A 16,752-nucleotide genomic window follows, 5' to 3' on the forward strand; every position below is an offset into this window, starting at 1 on the left:
TCCAGTCGTTCATTTGATTCGCCCGAGATTAATAAAGCGTAAAGCCTCCTAGGCGGAAAACGAAGACCACGCCATCTGGGAGGCGACGCATGGTCCTTAGATAGAACCTCCTCAACATTTTGTTTTTGCATTTCCTGCTTGACTTCGAGTCAGTGATCAAAACATTAGGACCGACTCTCACGAGAATGAGCAGTGGGGATCCTGCCAGATTCGAAGTGCTGGCATTGTAGAGCTCGTTCAAGGTGGTCCTGTGCCCAGGCATCGCAAAGTTCTGACCAAGAAGGTGTCAAAAGCCAGATTTTGATACCTTCCTTTCCTTTCCTAAATGGTTCTATTGCATTCTATTCTTCCTACTGTGGGGAAAAGTATGCAGTTGGCTTCCCACGTCGACTTTTCGCTGTTAACTGGCGTCAGCCGTTCCGTGTTCGAATTGAACCGACTGTTGACGGTACCCAAAAACAGCCAAATGCAGTGAAGTCAATGACGCAGCGCAACGCAAATCCCTGCCAATGTGGCGAAACCCAGCGTACAGCACCCCGAATAATCCCGTCCTGGCTTTCCGCTCTTTCCTTTGACACGGCCCACATCCACAACTCCGGGCGGTGGTCTTCCATTATGATTTTGCTCCAAATCTGGATTTTGAATTGATGAAGGGTGATTGATGTGACTTCTGCGGTGTCCCCCCCCCCCTCCGTTTCACGTCATGTGGTCAGAAAAACAAATGCACCACGCTGACCTTGGTAGAGTTCTGTGCTGCGGTGGACCCCAAAGGTTTCGTGTCTTGTGCGGATAAAAGGTCGAGCGAGTTTGCCCCAATTTAGCGAATAATACATGCCGCTCCGACTCTAACTTGCAGCGTTTTGTGCAGCAAACGGTCATCTCCGTCAAGGCGCCGACTAAATTGGAATGGTTTGCGTGTCGTGGGGATTGTTGAGATGACCGTTTTAGTTATTTTGTATTGTACGCGTGTACGCTCTTCAGTTCCGCTCCGGCGTCAGTAAAGTGCCCTCAAATAGCACATTGTGGAGGTAATTTCCCCGGCGGGTAAGACTGTCCTCTGCGCACGCGCGTGCCCACTCGCTGGGTACACGCGTGCTTACACGCTTTTGCGCTTTATTTGTCTAGAACAAACGCAGGCCTGCCTCGCTGTGCTCCATCTGCATCAGCCACCTGCCGCGTCTCGCGACTTTCTCGTGTCACGATGATGAAGGGCACCTGCTGTTCTCAGCCGATACCGCCGTCATCTGCTCCCCGCAACCCCGCCGCCGCGATCCTGACATCCTGCCTGCATTATTCACGAGCGCGCCGCGAACTCGCTCAGTCGCTCACAGTTGAGATTGGGCGAGTCACCTTGCGCCACCTTTCAGGGGTTGCGCTGCGAAAAATGGAAAAAAACCGTCTACGTCATCCTGTCGTTCGGCGGTCGGTCCTCATGGACGGACGCCTAATGCGCTTTTCACTGAAATTGAACGGGAGAAAGATCCTCTTGAAACACACGCGGACCTGCACTTGTGGTCATGCTGAAATCGAGCGTGTAACGCAACGTAATGCTACAGAAAATGTAAGGAAGCATAACGTAGAGGCACCGCAACATGAGACGATAAACCTCAATGTACCGTAACGTCACCCTGCGCCGCTATAAAACGTACGCAGCATGACTCGCCGCAAGGTAACTCGACATGAAATAACGCAACGTAGAACACGTACAGATGTGAAGAAGGGAAGAGGGTGAGAGTGTGCACCTTGCATGAATTCGACCGTCACACTTTTAAACGTGTTGGGTTTTTTTGTTTATGACTCCGCCATTTCCCCTCCGCCTCATGGCGGTTTACAACGACAGTCAATTCCTGCTGGGACCAAATCGCAACATTGCCACCCAAAAGCCTTCCATCTCTCACTGAAATGCGCATCCACGATAAGGCCACATGCGCTTCGGTGGCGTCGCGTCGAAAGCAACGCCCGATTCACTCGGCGTCGTCAAATCCGTTTATTCCTCGGAGAAGTTGCACGCGGCGGACACACGCCGTGCAGAGCACGGCGGCGGGCTTCTGCCAAACACGCCGGCAGCCGAGCCGAGTTCAAGGCACGTTCGTTCGCTTCAATGCGTACAGATTTAAGATGCAGTCGGTGAGTTCCAAACAATGGAGCTCCATAACTGTTTGAAATCAAGACGTCCGTACGACGTACGTTGATCTCGCCGAGCCATCTGTCGCAGGTGAGCTCGGACTACGTCGTCGCGTCTTCCCGCCCGATGTGGACGCGCACGTGATTTGTACACTCATTACAAGCCTAATGAGCGGCGCATATGGCGCGGGCGGAACGTTAGCGTCTCGGGGGCCACGCGAGCAGCCGGCGGCGGCGGCAAACGTCCTAACCTGAACGTTGGGCTTTGAAACAGCGGCGTCTGTGCAACGCCGGCACGGAAAACGGGAGTACAGAACGTTCCCATCCAGAACCATCAAGGAGAGTTGTTTCCCGCACTCAACCAATTTTGCTTCATCCTGAGTCATAAAAAAATGTCAGTTTGAAGGCATTTTAGTCAAACAGAACCCGGAAGAAAGGCTTGTCCAGAAAAGGCTCAATATTACCAAACCATGATTTCCTTTATCGTTAGCAGCTTCTGCTCTCTTAAGTCATCCTCCAAGTGACGCTTTTATGAAATTTTCTCTCCAAGGATTACGAGCGAGTGGCGCGCGTAAATAGAAAGATCCGTTTGACAATTGCACTGTTCCAATGTTCAGGGTGGAGGCGCCGCCTGTATAAATAAGAACTTTGCCGATCCTGGAGAGGTCCTAAGCCGACATCCGCGCCGGCGCAGGATTACGGCGCCGAGAAGCTGTCAGCGCCATCAAAGGTCATCTTTGGGGAAGATTAGCGCGAGCCACAAAAATATCGTTGCCGTCAGGTGAGACGGACGTCGACAAAGGCTTTCAACCGGACTGAAAATCATCTTTATCGTGTTATTAGCTTGCCGGGATCTCTTTGCTGAACAGCGGAATGAATTGGGCAGAAGTCGTGGAAATTATAGCCGGCTTTTGATTTGATGTTATGATGGGATACTGCCAAAGTAGAAAAGGACGACAGATGGCAAAACCGCATGAAATATGAAGCACTAAAACTTCATTTGCGTCTTGTGAGATTGAAAAATGGTCGCCCTTGAACTTTTGCGTCTTAACCCAAACGTTTTGGTCTTTGCCAGACGGAGGCATTAATAAGCTCCATTTCCCAAGGTGGCAACAAATTTAGCTCGACTGTCTCCTTTTGACTGCACATCCCCCCAAAAATATCGTGCATCATCATAATCGTCGCTTTGCGAGATTGCTAAGATACGGCAGCTTCTGTGCGTTTGCGTTCGCGTGATTGTTACATTTTGGCCTCGCGTGCCGCTAGCCGCTCTCCAGAATATTAAAAGCCTGCAATTAGTACAAATGCCGCAGAATGACTTGACTGATGAGGACGAGAAATTTGGATCATATTTGTGCACTGGCTTCTCACCCAGCCGAGATATGACTTGAAGCTTTTGTTGCTAACCGCTAAAATAGTGCACGGCTTCCTATCTCGCCGACTTGGTTGTATCTCATGTTCCGTTCTGAAGGTTCCGCTCACAACAAGCTGGTCTCGGTGATCCGAGAGCTCAGAAGGAATGCGTCAGCGGGTTCTGGAGCTTCAAATGCTCCATCTGCGGAATTTGGAGCGGCTCCCTCTGGCAATCTCGGAAGAATCAGTTCTCGTCTTTTGACCTGCTTCACCCTCGGCTGTCTAAACTTTGACCCGTATGACTGGCCAAACTGGTCTTCGGATTTTGATGCTCTGAGGCTGTTGCCGCAAAGGATTCCACATGGACAGAAGGCCACTCCCTCCCCCAGCTGGTGTCTTCTTCTTCTTCTTCTTCTCTTCCTTTGGGATTTTCCCCATTAGGGGGCGCCACGGCGCGTCATCTCTGTCCATGTCGGCTTATCTCCCTCCCGCGTCTTCCCTCGCGACATCCATCCACCTTCTTCTGGTTGGTCCACCAAAAAACCTCTACTGCATTTCTACAACTCATCCCGCTTAATCTGACGTCGTCTTGAGTTCTTTTGTTCTTCCACACTGTCAATAATGTTTGAGTCGAATCTTTTGGGCCACGAAAAGTGATGTCGGCGGGCCTTGACTCCCAAACGTCATTTGCATAAAAAAATCGAGCATTGCAGCTGCGCAGGAGCACCGAGAAGTTAATCCGATGTTAGTCATCAGGAAACGCGCTTTGCCTTCTTCGTGCATCGCAGCGAAAATAACGGCCTCTTGGGGGTTTGTATCAGCTCACGCGTGCGACTTTGCCCACGACCTTGATATTTACGTCTAAAGACGGACGCTCGGTAGCGTCGGGACCTCCGCAAATGGAAGCCCTCACCGCACCTGGGCTTTATATCTTTTCCGGGCCAGGACTTGAACGCGTGCGCTCGTTCCCGTAGTTGCAAGTCGGGGTCACCGCGTTCACGCCGTGGACGCCATGAAGTCAATCGAAACGCCAGCGCATAAATTTGGGACAATTTTGCAGGGGATTGATTTCCCCCCCCCCCCCCCCCCCTCCCCATTTGAGCTCAGCAACATTTTGCAGCAAATGGGAAGAGCGCTTTCGTCTTATTTCCTGTTCCTTGTAATTGGCCGTGATATTTCCACATTTTTGCCTCTGTTTCACGAGCAAAGACCTGACACAAATAAATGCTTGTGGTGTTTTCTTCTCTGCTGCATTTGCTTAGTGTAACCACTTTTGCATTGGAAACATCCTTGTAAAAACAAAAAACAAACAAAAAAAAAAAACCAATGACGTGAAAGCGACGACAAAAGCGAGCAGAATTTTGCCTTGAACGTCAGTTTCACTGATGGACACGAGATTGGGTGGACACGTCTGGCGAGACAGGAAAAAGTCTGAAGGAGCCGTGCCTGAAATGAAACAGGAAGTCAGACATTTGCTCTTGAAGTCGACTTTCTGGGCCAATTCCTTGGGGGGGGGCCCTCCGGAAAGCTAGAACCAAATTAGCCAGACGACACCAGTCGCACAAAATTTAGGTGGCCGTCTGTCGATCGTATCACGAGCCACGACAAAGTCTCAAGGACTCTCTCTCGCAAAAGAAACGGCAAGTCGTCCGCCATCTCGGCGCAGATTCCATCTCGTACTTGGTTGAGGTTCATCCAAAGCAGGCCCTGCTGGATGCAAAATGCAAGGAGAACGAAACACGGCGTCACATTTTTGATCATCTTGAAGGTCGACCCTGAACCAGTTTCCGCTTGCGGCTTTCCCGATCGCACTCCTTGTTTGGCACAATCCCGAGAGCTCGGCGTTTACTCCCGACGTCGTCAGCGGCCTCCCCTCCTCCCTCGCTGATCCGAGGCGGCGCCTTCCCAATTCTCAAATGCGTGGCGTTCCCGCTTTTTGGGAACCGCCGCTTTCGTCTTGTTGAAATCCTCGTTTCCTGCCGCGGTGCGTTGCTTTAATCATGCCTGACCTGCTTGGTGAAACCTCATCCCACTGAGATGATTCTTGTACAAGTCAGTCTCGGGCGCATGAATAAGTAACTGAGCCGCTTCCGCTAATAGTTGCGCTCCGACGACGTTCCGGCCATCAGATTCCCACGACGGCAGGTTCCGTCCTTCCCCGCCGCCTCTGAGACGGACTGAAAGTTGAAATTGTCACTTCGGACTTCTATTAAAAAAAAAAAACGACAACAACCACCATAACCGAGCCCACGGAGGACAAAGCGAGGATCCGTTCGTCAAGCGGGCCCGCCGTGATCCGCTCGGGCATCCCGGCGCCCAAGTGGGCGCGCTGTCGGCTCGCATCAGCGCCGACGAGCGTTTGTCGCACGCGCTCGCCGTGTCCCAGGGCGTCGGCTTTCCGCGCCCAATCGCGAATTGAGGTCAATTTGGGATCCTAAAAGACGGAAAGTGGACCGTCTTTTGTCCGATCCATCCAGAAAAAGAAATGTTAAAGGGATGTTACGCGGGCGTGATACTAGTTCAGGAACCCCCCAAAAAAAAAAAAAAGCTGTTGCTCTAGCGCTGAGGAGAAAGTGCGAAACACATCACATGTGGACAAATGCATCCTAACGACTCGAGCGCCGCTCAGAAACTGGCACTAAACAGACTTTAGGGGCTGGAACACGTGAACAGAGCCGCGCAGTTTTGCTTAATAGGTTGACTGAAGTCTTTTAACCGCGCATCAGCAGAAATGTAAAAACGTCACATTTCAAAATGTGCCATCCGTCTGCTGACGTTTATTGAAGAGCTGCTACGCCAAAGCGCTGACGTTCTTTGTCATTACAAGACGAGGACAAAAAAAAACCAAGTCCGACTTCCATTTATCATTTCGTTATCATCAGATTGTTGTTGTGGAGAGATTTGCATATTCAAATATGCTAATGAGGCGAAAGGAAGGAGGAACGCGGCGAGCGTCGGATTAGCGCGGCGGCGACGACGTGAGATGGCGTTGACGCTTATTGACTCAACCCCAGCGACAAACATTTGCATCTGAATGCGGCTTTTTCTTTTTCCTGGCATCTCCTCACGTGTGTCGGGGAAAAATACCGCGGCACACTTTTAGTCCTAATTGTTATCAACTTGCCGTCATTTGGAGACGCGCCAAAGAGCTTTATTTCTTTTGTCGCCGTCGGAATTAAGAATTATCCACGCCGATGCCGACGCCGGGCTGTCTTCTCGATTTAAACTCGTCAACAAGTCGCGCCGGAGCTCAATATTTAGAACAACGCCGTACGAATGACGTGCACTCCGTATTCTGCATATTAATTACCACTAATATCATTATCCGTGAGACTTTGCACTTTGGTCGGACGGGTCACAGCGAGCACTTTTGCATTTTCGTGGTTTTAACCATCTTCAATTTTGCATGTGAGTTGTATCAACTCATCGATGCTAACACAGTAGTAAAATCCTAATGAATGAAGTCCAACGCTAAGCTAGCTCACCTTCCGACGTCTGTAAAGCTGCACCGTCGCGGTCTTGCTGTAATTCTGTCCCACCTTCCTTTATGGGTCCGCGACCCACTTCCGAGTCCCGACCCACCAGTTGGAAATCATTCCACGAGGAGAGCCCAAAGGAGGCGATCCAGAATCCTGAAAAGATGCTGACGTCACTTCCCGTCGTTCACTCGGACAGACCGGCGCCAATCTCGGGTCTGTTTACTTCTGACGCGTCAGAACCCCGAGACGGCGACCATTCCAAATGGGTAGCGCCGAGCTCGATAAACGGTGATCCAAGAGGACAGAAGAAGAGCAAACACTGCAGCCGCGTCAAATCTTGTTACCTGAAAACGTTTGTTTCCAGAATGGGCCTCGTCCGGGTCGTCGCCGTTATCTCGGGTGGCGCGAGATCCGCGACCTTTCGGAAAACCAACGTGACACCCGAAGAGGATGATGATGATGATGATGATGATGATTAACTGCCGGCTTTCGGTGTAATTAAGCAAAAGCGCCGGAGAATCCATCATTATTGGAGCGGGGCTTAGATCGACTTTGCGGCGGCGGCAATCTGGTAATGAGCTTTGATTGGCGCCGGCCACCGCTGCAAACGGGGAGCACGATAGGAACAATATTCAATTAACGGCTCGCGTTAATACGCGGGTCATGAAATACAAATCGCAGGCCCAAATCCTTTGAGCTGCCGTTCAAATATTTTGGTGGTGTCCCAAATGAAGCGTCCGGCGGACACGCGAAACTGGCGCCGAACAAGTCAGACGTAACGTTGATTTTATTCTCAGTGTTTACCTTTTCTCGCCGGGCGTGGGCGAGGAGGCCGAGAGCCGTCGACTTCGCGCCGTTCCCGCGCTCGAGGGCAGGTTGGAAAAAAGGAAACAAAACAAAACAAAAAATAATAATAAATATTCTTTTCGCGGGATTGCGTAGAAGAAGCGCGGAAAAGGGAGGAGAGGCGAGACCTCCGCCAAGGCCGAAACGCTGTCGTCGGCTCCACTCTCACCGAGCGCGAGGAAAAACTTTCCGATTTGTTCTTCGTCCGGCGACGTCCGGGCCACCTGTAGTCAGTGAAACGTTCAGAGTTCTGCCGCATTTGCCTGTTCACTGATTTCTTGGGACAATTTGTCTTGTTCCTTGACAAACCTCTTTTGGTTTTGTGTCTGGGAACTATGTAAGAGTGAAGTGAGTAGGTGAATGGTAAACAAATGCTATCCTTCCTTTTTTGAGGCTATTGGTGGGCGGCAGGCCTCGACTGCTAGTTTTGTCCTTGAAATTTGGACGCAAGACTTTAGCGTAGCACGTGAATTCTTAGTCACCACACACGAGCGCGCGCGATCCAATTTTAACGACGAACCCGACAAAAATGCAGCCGATTCCATCCAGCTTCTTTTCAGTGCCAGAGATTTTGGTTCCGATCGAGAAAACAAAACAAAACATCCATTTGCGCTACGTGCGCGCAGAACTTCAAAGAAAGAAGAAGCGCGAACGCAAAGATCACAAAGGACATCGCAGAGATGAATTTTTCACGCCTTTCGCCATTTGCGCCGGCCGCCTCGTGATTCCGCTGCCGCGGCTGCACTTTTGCTCCCGGGAGCGGCTTTCCCGCGTTTTGGCTGGCCCGTGTTGGCTTTTGCTGCGGCGTCTGTCTGCTGACGGCACCGCGCGACCCACAAAACTGGAACTCGAGCCCCTCGAATGACATTTGCGATAAACGGCGCTGACCGGACTCCGACGAATTGCCATTTGCCCGGCGTGCTTTCCCAACGCTGGCCGCTTGCCTTAATGGACACTTGTCAGATCCATCCCTTTTCTGAGCCGCTTATCCTCACCAGAATGGCGAGAATGCCAATCCCGGGCAGTAGGCGGGGTGAACAGATCTGACCTTTTACGGGAAAGAAACTGCATTTTACTTGTTTAAATCCGTACTTTTGAAATGGGCTGACGCGATGGTTTGAAACCTAAACCAAGCCGTTGGAACCGGCAGAAAATCCAAATTGAAGTAATCCACACGCAGGACGTTGACTTGACTGGTACGGTAGACGTCGTTGAAATCATGGACGGCACCACTAATGTCAGTTAGATTGGGATGAAAAATGGGGGGGGGGCGACATTACCAGTTGTGGAGCGCAGGTCGCACGCAGATAAGCGGGCGCAGGGATCGAAAAAACGCCGGCGCATTAGAGGCGGCGTAATTACCGCTCGGAGTGCCGCTCGCGACAAAAGTCTGCCCGCGGCGGGAGCTCATTTCCATTCCCATTACGGCCAGTTTACTTCCCGCAGTCCACTCGCCCGACGACGTTTCCTTTTTTTTTTTTGTCTTTTTTTTTTTTTTTTTTTAACCCTTTTTAGTTCGTGAAGAAGAGTCCAAAATAGACTCGTGGTGATGCAAATTTGCTCATTAAGATTCAGCAATTCCGTTCTGAAAAATGAAGGAAACGGAGCGCCCCAAACATGCGCCATCCCATAAAGGCGAAAAATTAAAAATCAAGTGTAATAGAACGGCCAAAATGTATTGACTTTGATGGACTTCATTGATTATTCGTGAAGAAAGTCTCTCCAAACCTTCATCGATAGCCAGCCACGTTCCCCAATTGTCTGGGCCGCTTATCCCCACGAAAGCAGCTCACTTCAAGTTTTTGACCTTCATGACTGGAAGCACGACAGCAATGAGGACCCCAACGGAAGACGGAACGAGTGGCGATGACGCAGTTCCTTGGGCGTGCCCCCGCCTCCCCCGCCGGCCTCGTCATCGCGCCGCTGCCGCAAAAGATGTTTGAAATGCGCGCAAACGGCTCACGTCTGGATGGCCTCTCCTCATTCATCGGCACAATCATCGAGTTGGCCCGGAACTGGTGCCCCGCTGGCCGTTCTCCTCTTCCGAGAATCCCCCCCCCCCTTTTTTTTTTTTTGGACGACTCTGTCTCGCTTCCGTCCTTCCAGCTGGATGAGGATGGCGCGCCGCGGCGGTCCAAAGCGAGCGCTGGCGTACGCGACTAGGAGATGAACCGGTTCTAGGCGTCGGCATCACGTCACAAACGCAACTCGCGTGGTTTGTGCTCTCGTAGTACACGCAACTCACATGGTAAGCGTGTACCGCGGCTCCACCAGCGAACGTGAAGCGTCAGGGTAGTAAAAAGCCTTCTCATCTCTCGCTCGCTGTGTGCGTGTCTCTGCTAGCACCTTTTCTCTTCCCATTAGCAAAAGCGTGACAAACGTGTCCGGCGGCACCCTCGCTAAAAGGTTAATCAAGCCCGATTGGCTCGTTTGCGGGGCGCAAAGGCCGAGCTTTGCGGCCGCGCACCAGCAGAAGACGACTGTCGCCGACGATAAAATCACAGCCGGGGGGGGGGGCAGCAGATGAAGGGACAAATGCGCAGTTGACTCCCCCCCCCCCCCCCCCGTTTATCCACTTGGATGCTGGATGCGTCGATTGCGCGCATCCATCTTTGTCGATCGCAGGCCTCCGATTTACGGCCTCTCTCTCTCTCTCTCTCTTTTGCTTTCCCCACGGCGGTCGGTTTCTTCGAGGTGGCGGTTCGCTAATCCTCTTTTAATGAAGGCCGCCGGTGACCGGACGACTCCACCCCGGGGCCGCCTCGGCCTCCTCCCCCCGACCGGGGGTTTATATTTAGCGTCCGGCCGCTCGATGCTAATGAGCTGCAAATTTTCACAGATGAGCTCATTCGACGTTGCCGAACTCAAGCAGTAAGCAAAAATTCATATCCAGTCAACCTTCGGCATATCGCAGCTTTTTAATTGCTTTTTTTAACAGTCTGAATTTTGAGTTTGACCTCTTTCTTCGGTGCAGTACCGCGTCTGGCCACAACACGACTGGCGCCATCGAGCTCGCCGGGAAGCCGTGCGGCCGTGTATAAAATGTCAAATGTTTAATTCTCTTGTTTTATGCTTGATTGTGTTTGTTTCACGTCTAAAATTGTTTAGTTTGTAATTGGCAGCTTCTGTCAACTTTTGAGTCTACATCTCGGTACTTTTTGCACAAATTTGGAAGTCCACAAGAGGTTTCCCTTCCCAAGATGCTCGGCGCGGCGCTGCAGAGACCGTCTTGTGTCCCTTTGCGGTCAGTTACTCCGAAAGAATTGGCGCCAAATCGGACGCAACCTTCTTCACGGGAGGAAAATGGCCGAGCGAGGCGGCGGCGCTACGCCAGCCTTTGGCCTAGAAAAGGCGTCGGTGGGAACGGGTCGGAAGATCTTCGCCGAATACGCCCCCGTAAAAGTTGCGAGCGAGCGAGCGAGCGGCAGATTTCCTCCCCCGGGCCGGAGGAGCTTTTTCGAAGGCGAACAGGTGCGCTGTCACATTCAGGATGTTAATTAGGTTTGTCGGTATAAAGCGCTGCTAATTTTGTTTGCCGGCACCGCCGGCGTTCCCAGCATGCTTTGCCCGCCGCAGCTGTGAACGGGCGCGTCGCTTTAAGGAAGCGGCGAGACGGCGGCGTTTGGGCCACAATGGCGCTTTAATGAGCGCCACTTGCGATCGCTACCGACGCGCAATCATCAGTATTTTTTTTTTTTGGGGGGGGGGGGGGGGTTCATGCAATTGATACAGGGAAAGACATCAGGATAAAAACCGAATGAATGATGAAACTTGAAGAACACATTTGCACCTGGACCAGATCGGATCAACGTTTTCTATTTTATTTTGTTGTTGGACTCGCAATTTGGCCATTCTCACTTCTCGCCTTTGTTGCCAGCATTTTCGTCCGCGTCGAATGGCGACCGACGGTGATCCAAACTGCACACGGGCGACTTTCCATCGACGCAAAGTGTCACCGTCTTCGGTGTTGTGCCGCGCAAATCGGAGAATATGAGGGGCGTGGTTCTTATTTCAAGTGTGAAAAGGGCCTCCGACGATTTGGCTTTTTTTTTTTTTTTTTTTTTCCCCCGCGCACTGGAAAGTGGCACCCCGAGCGACCTTCATCTCCCCCGAACAACGAGGCACGGCGGAGGGTGGCGAGATAATGAAGCCCCGCTGTGATTAATAACGAGATGTCCTTAATGGCAAACTAATGAAGGGACGACGCGTCACCGGCCGGCGAAAGATGAATTCATTGCGCGTCTCCGCGTTGCCTTGGCTCGCTCACGCTAATTGTTTCGCGGTCGTCCTTGGGAAAAGTTTTTTTTTTTTTTTTTTTTTTTTTTTCCTTTTCTTTTCGGTTGTGCGCGCGTGGAAACGGAAAAGCGTGATCCGATTCAAAGTATCTTCGAGGACGATTGGCCACGACGTCGCAAAGTCTAAAATGGACTGAAAATCTGAAAAGGTGTCTTTTTTTTTTTTTTTTTTTTTTTTTTAAATCCTAGAGATTAACATGAAATTAGACTCCTCTCTCGGCATATATAGAAAGTATGGAAACGCGCTTACGCCTACGTGTCTTCCTCGGTGGCTAAATACGGCGCGTGTTGCAGGCCAAATATTAGAAACCGCTGTCGATGAGATTCAAAATGAATTATGACATTTGAAGAATTGTGATTCCGTATTTTATCCCCAAAATGCACAAAAAAAAAAAAAAGAACTGGAATGACGGGGCAAAGTTATTATGCTCACGTAAAAATATGTCATTTGACGGCTAAAACATTAAAATTTTGTTCACCAAATTACAGGAGACAAAAATCAATTTAATGACATTTTTGATTCTATTTCATGAGCTCATTTCACTGAATTACATCACAATTCAGATCAGCGCAACTTGATGACATGATTTGTGCGCGGCATGTCAAAAGCACCTAAAATAATAGTCGTATTAATTCGGTGTCCACATCCAGAGTTGTTTGTAATGAAGTGTGCGGCGAGGGTGGACGGTCGCTAACGAATACAATGTTTCATATTTCAGGCTCAGCGGTCCCGTCAAGGTCCGCGGCGCGTCAAATTACTTTTTCACAAACGAGGAACAAAGAAAACATCAGAACGACATCGTCGGACGTGCCGGTCGAGGTCGTTTCTGTATAAAGTATCAAATAATAATTGCGATCCATGCAAATGAGAATGTGATCAGCGCCAAGAATTGTAGCGAGCAAATTATGATGAAGAATCTATGAAATGATGATGATGAAAAATGGGCAATGCAAAGCGGCAAAGGTGTACGTCGTAGAGCGCACGCAGTGCACGTACGCAAGGTAGATTACTATAGAAACGGGAAAAAATGGAAAAGGTCCGCGAATAGAAAGATGCTCCGGTACATACGCGGCGGCGTTTTAGCCTTAAGATTCACGTATTCGCCCGCCGCAGAAAAATGGACACCGAAATGTTCCATCTGAAAATCCACATATATAAATAGATATGCAAGTTTATCATCACAGTTTCATGGCTTCTTAATCATTTTCATCAAGTAATCACTAGAACCAATTGTAAACCGTAGCGGGTGGTTTGGATAGAGAGAGGATGCAAACTGCCGCTGGTGCTCTTTCAATCGGTCGATTCAACAAATGCAAACAAAAAAAAAAACCGTCGGGGAAATGAATGGGAAATCACAGATTTTGTTGATTTGGATAAACGTAAGGACGGCATACCCCGAGCAACCGGTTAGAGCCTTGGCCTCACAGTTCTGAGGACCGGGGTTCAAATCCCGGCCCCGCCTATGTGCACATTTTCCCCGTGCCTACGTGGCTCGTTTTTTTTTCTTCTCGGCAATCTGGAAAACGTAGCTGAATTAGAGACTCTAAATTGTGAGTGTCTTCGGCGTCCCCCGCTTCGTGTCCGGTGATAACTGGGACAGGCTGCGGAGGTCCTGTCGCCCCCTTGTGAGGATAAGCGTCTGAGAAAATGGAAGGAATGAAAGTCAATCCTGGAGCTTTTTATCCCAGACAGGTCCAAGGTGCTGACCGTCCCGAGGAAGTGGTCAGAAGTAGCTTTGGGGCGATTCGCCAAAGTCATCGATTTGGGGCTCGGTGAAACGAACGCCAGCGATCCAAACGTGTGACTTTTCTCCGACGCCGTGAACTTGATCGTTTCTGGCAGTCGGGCAAACAGTTGTTTGGCTTTGGGCCTCGTCGGCGTCGACGTCTGCCTCTTTTGTGCCTTGGCGTCGTCCCGTCAGCCGGAAATGTTTCTGTCATGAAATCCGTCACTGATTAAATGCAAGAAAGTCTTGAAAAACGTGAGATTTGTCTCGTTGATTTTTGTCTTTTTGGCTGGCTGTCGCCGGTTCAATCCGAAGGCCGCGCGCGCGTCGTGATTAGCGATTAAAACGAGGCGCTCTTAATTAGTCGCGACATGCTTAAGTGGCGTTTGCGTCGCGAATAACTTCGCCTTCGTTCTGGCTTTTTTTCTCGTTGTTGTTTGCCGCCACCCCGAGGCGCCGCTCGCGCTTTTAATTACGTTTCTGTGGAAAGGTGGCAGGAGGAAATCATTCTTGGCTTTTTAATGACCAACAAACGGCTTGAAGCTAACGGCGGCGTGCCTTTTAGTCACGCTCGCCAATCGCTAGCTTTTTTGTGAGCAAGCAAGCCGGTAGCCTCGTCGTCCTCTTTTGTCCAGTCCGCAGTCGCGACTCACCAAAATTCGTCAGACTTTTGAACGTCATTTTCAATTTGAAGCGGCGGCAGAGGAGCTAATCGCCTTCTTGATGCTCTAAAGTCCGACGCACGAACCCCTCCCCCGATGAGCCGTGTCGCCCTTCATCCGTCATCAGAGCGCTCGCCGTCTCATTCGTTGCACGGATACAAATATGTACTTGGATGCTACAAGTATTTGGTACCTTAACAGGTTGACTTTGTTTTTGGGGGCCGCGGTTTCGGCACCTGCTGATCTCCTGATCTGCAGATATTTGCGTTCTTTTATCTGATCTGCATTCCTTTTTTTTTTTCATTTTTAGACAACCCCCCGCCCCCGCCCTTTAATTAGCTTGTTTCGTAAAACGCTTATTGGCAGCTTATCCCCACTTCCCCAAGATTTTTTTTCCCCGACTGGAAATAAAAGCAAGTCGGAAGCTAGTTTTGCGATTGCCAATTGAAGGCGGAAAGATGAGAGGGTGCGTTTCCGCCCCCTGCGGGTCACCTTTTTTGTATCGGTGGAGGGGGGTCGGCGGTTGGGGGGGGGGGGTGGGATGGGCGCAGGCGCAGAAAGGCAGCCAGGCTTCTGCCAGCTGTGGCTTGTGACCAAGTCAATTAAAAAGCACCGATGTAGGTCAAATGCATATTTATTTTTATTACTGTTATGATTTTATGAAATGAACTTGATTTTCCCCGACCAAATGATGGCGGCCATCCCTTAATACCAAAGTAATGGGTCAGTTTTCATTTTACAATTCCCAAATGAAAATTATACCCTGACGTCGGATGGAATTGAAATGAAGGCGTAGAGTGCGACCAGGACCAGGACCAGGACCAGGGACAGCTCCTTGGCAAAGGTCTGCATGCGGCCCGTCGCCTTCTTCTATTGTAAACTCCCCCTCTCCCCCCCCCCCCAGCACAACCGTGCCCCATCCCCCATCGCCTCCTCGTCCCTCCCATCCCCCTCCTCGCCTTGCTAGCCAATCGCGCGCCGCGTGAGCGCACGGGAGAAAAGCGCATCCCGCGGACGGAGCGACGGCTCACGTCGACGGCGTCATCCGTCAGGCGAGCGAGCAGGCGGTCGTCCGTCCGTCCGTCCGTCCGTCCGTCCGTCCACACCCACGCAGGCGTCGCGATGGCGCCGTAAGGACTAGCCGCTTCCCCGTGGGGTCACGTGACAGCGCAGCGGGTCGCCCGGCGCCTTCTCTTCTGGGCTGCTTTTTCCGCTGCCAGCTTTTACTCCCGACGCTCGGTGAGTAGCTTTGCTTTGCTTTTTCTTTTTCTTTTTCTTTTTCTTTTTCTTTTCCCCTCGTCTCTTTTTTTTTCTTCTTCTTCTTCTTCCTGCTGCTGCTGCTGCTGTGTGAATGGAGCGGGTTTTTTTTTCTTCTTTTTTTCCAAGTTTCCAGCATGCACTTGTTTTGCCTCGTCGTGCACGCTGCAGGCTCCACGGACCATTTTAGTGTCTAATTTTGTTGGTTTTTTTTTAAGGGCGGGGAATCATTTTTTTTTTTTCATTGTTTTTGTTTTTTTTTTTTTTGTTTTGATTTCTTTGTGATTCTCTTTTGCTTCTGTTGTGCAGTGGAATGCTTCAACTTCTTTGGTGACTTTTTTTTTTTTTTTTTTGGTGGGAGGAGGCAACGGTTTTCTTGCAGCCGAGGTCGCAGGTTTGTTGCGTCTCTCTCTCGTCTTGTTTTGTATTTTTATTCTTTATTTTTGGAATCTTTCACGCCGGGCAGATTGCGTTTTTGTGGTCGGACGGACAGGAACGGCCCCCGCAGATATCCGCCGTGAATATTTGGTTGAACTAAGAGGAGGAGGAGGAGGAGGAAGAAGCACCGTTGGCTTTTATTTTGAAGCCCAAGGTGCGGGCCTGGCCTTTATTTTGGAAATGCGACGGGAAGTTCACCTGACGGAATCCTTTGACGGCTTCAAGCGTCGGCCCAAATGGACAGCTCATTAGGTACAACGTTTGTGACCCCACAAAGATGATTATGCCGACTTTTCTTTCACATCTCTGCCGTCGTGGTCGTTCTATGTAATATTTGACCCTTTGTAAGATGAGCAAAATATGAGAGAATAAGTTGGCCTCGTGGAGCAGTTGCTGAAATATTTTGTGCGTTTGGCGTTTTTGGGGATATTTTCCGAGTATGGGAGAGCATCAGAGCGCTCCGTGGTGATCACATGACTCAGCTTCTCGCCTCATCTTCTTCTTTCGGTTCTCCCATTAAAATTAGCATTTTTTTTTTTTTTTTTAATCTTTGCCGCTGTTGTGCCTCTCG

The 16,752-nt window shown here is 50.4% G+C and overlaps 1 protein-coding gene across 5 annotated transcripts in view; it reads left to right on the top strand.

The window, feature by feature from the left end:
* The window catches only part of LOC133492681 (RNA-binding Raly-like protein), a 63,526-nt gene that overhangs the window by 32,332 nt on the left and 14,442 nt on the right, over window positions 1-16,752 (top strand). Inside the window, exon 1 of one of the 5 annotated variants that reach the window (XM_061805205.1) lies at window positions 15,505-15,725. The exons of the other annotated variants lie outside the window; for them this stretch is intronic. The gene's annotated coding sequence lies outside the window, so the exon portion shown is untranslated. Of the gene's footprint in view, window positions 1-15,504; window positions 15,726-16,752 lie in introns of those variants that run through there. 5 annotated transcript variants of the gene reach the window in all.

The sequence above is a fragment of the Syngnathoides biaculeatus genome, chromosome 19 (assembly GCF_019802595.1).
Source record: "Syngnathoides biaculeatus isolate LvHL_M chromosome 19, ASM1980259v1, whole genome shotgun sequence".
Classification (NCBI taxonomy): domain Eukaryota; kingdom Metazoa; phylum Chordata; class Actinopteri; order Syngnathiformes; family Syngnathidae; genus Syngnathoides; species Syngnathoides biaculeatus.